This window comes from Apium graveolens, chromosome 7 (assembly GCF_009905375.1).
Source record: "Apium graveolens cultivar Ventura chromosome 7, ASM990537v1, whole genome shotgun sequence".
NCBI classification, from domain to species: Eukaryota; Viridiplantae; Streptophyta; class Magnoliopsida; order Apiales; family Apiaceae; genus Apium; species Apium graveolens.
In genome coordinates this window covers 217,331,233-217,333,214 of record NC_133653.1, presented here as the reverse complement: position 1 = coordinate 217,333,214, position 1,982 = coordinate 217,331,233, and the positions used below count along the sequence as shown (strand labels likewise).

At 42.0% G+C, this 1,982-nt stretch overlaps 1 non-coding gene across 1 annotated transcript; it reads right to left on the bottom strand.

Moving 5' to 3' along the window:
* Positions 1 to 465: 465 nt before the first annotated feature.
* Positions 466 to 572, bottom strand: LOC141676153 (small nucleolar RNA R71). Its single transcript, XR_012556759.1, has one exon. It is a non-coding gene; the product is annotated as a small nucleolar RNA R71 (small nucleolar RNA).
* Positions 573 to 1,982: the final 1,410 nt, after the last annotated feature.

Genomic DNA, 1,982 nt, shown 5'->3' with positions numbered 1-1,982 from the left:
GAAGTTATAGTAGCTAAGGAAGTTTTCGAGGAAGTTCTTGTCGAGGAGAAAGTTGAAGAAGAAGCACTTATTACAATGGGAGAACCAAAAGCGAATCTGAAGGCTTTAATTGATTACTCTCAACTGAAGATTAATGATATTCAGTCTAGCATTGTTCGACCAGCTATCTCGGCTAATACCTTTGAGATCAAGTCGAGCACGATTCAGATGTTACAGAACTTAGTTCAGTTTGGGGGTTCTCCGGCAGAAGACCCCAACATGCACATCAGAGATTTCATCGAGATTTGTGACACTTTCAAGTTCAATGGAGTTTCTGAAGATGCTATTAAGTTGAGGCTTTTCCCATTCTCTCTGCGGGATAAAGCTAAGTGTTGGTTGTATTTTCTACCACCAGGGTCTATTACCAAATGGGAGGATCTTGCTCAAAATTTCTTAACTAAATTCTTTCCCATGGCAAAGACTGCTGGAATCAGAAACGCAATTACTCAATTTGCTCAGCAATCTGGAGAATCTTTATGTGAATCTTGAGATCGCTATAAGGAGATGCTTAGGAAGTGCCCTCACCATGGGATGCATGGCTGGATGATCATTAATTGCTTCTATAATGGTTTGGGTGCTACTTCTAGACCCATGCTTGATGCAACATCAGGAGGAGCCTTGTGGGCTAAAAGCTACGATGAAGCTTATGAATTAATTGAACAGATGGTTGCAAATGAATACCAGAATCCTACTCAGATACTATCTCAGAACAAGGTAGCAGGAATTCTGGAGTTAGATGCAGCTACTGCTATAACTGCCCAGCTTAAGGCTTTGATGATAAAGGTGGATTCTTTGGCTAATTATGGAGTTAATCAGATTACTAGTGTCTGTGAGCTTTGTGCTGGTGCCCATGAGGCGGAGCAGTGTGTTGTTTCTAGTGAATCAGCTCAGTTCGGGAGAAACTTTCAGAGGCCGCAGCAGCCTGTGCCAGCCACCTATCACCCTAACAACTGCAATCATCCTAACTTCAGTTGGAAAAATTCTCAGAATGCGGTTCAACATCCTTATTAGCAGTATTTAGCAGAGCAGTACAACCCTCCTGGTTTTCAGCAACCACGGTATGCACCAAGGCAACAACTTCAGCTACAACAGTCTAATGAAAAATCTGAATTGGAAGAGTTGAGGCTCATGTGCAAGAGCTAGGCGGTTTCTATCAAGACCTTGGAAAATCAAATTGGACAAATTGCAAATGTCTTGCTAAATCATCAACCTGGTACACTCCCTAGTGATACTGAAGTTCCAGGAAAGAGGGAAGCTAAGGAGCAGGTAAAGGCAATTACATTGAGGTCTGAGAAGGTTGCAAATCCCGAACACTCTCAAGTTTCGGATGAAGAAGTTGTGGCCGAAGAAGAAGTGCAGAAGGAAGCTGAAGGGGAACTAAGGAAGATCACTGTTGAACACACTCCTCCTGAGGGTAATACAGGGGAGAAGCAGATCTATCCTCCACCTCTCTTTCCTAAGAGGCTGCAGAAGAAAAAGCTGGATAAGCAGTTTGAGAAGATTCTGGAGGTGTTCAAGAAACTTCATATCAACATACCTTTTGCTGAAGCTCTTGAACAGATGCCTAGTTATGCAAAGTATATGAAAGGTATTCTTTCTCGGAAAGTGAAGCTTGATGACTTAAAGACCGTTGCTCTCACATCGGAATGCAGTGTTGTGCTGCAACAGAAGTTGCCTCCTAAGCTTAAAGATCCTGGAAGCTTCACTATTCCTTGCACCATCGGAAAAGTGTCATTTGATAAATGTTTATGTGATTTGGGAGCTAGCATCAATCTGATGCCCTTGTCAATCTTCAAGAAGTTGGACTTAACTGATCCAAAGCCTACTTATATGACCTTGCAGTTAGCCGATCATTCTATTATATACCCACAAGGCATTGCGGAGGATGTTTTGGTCAAGGTTGATAAACTCATATTTCCTGCTAATTTTGTAATTCTTAATTT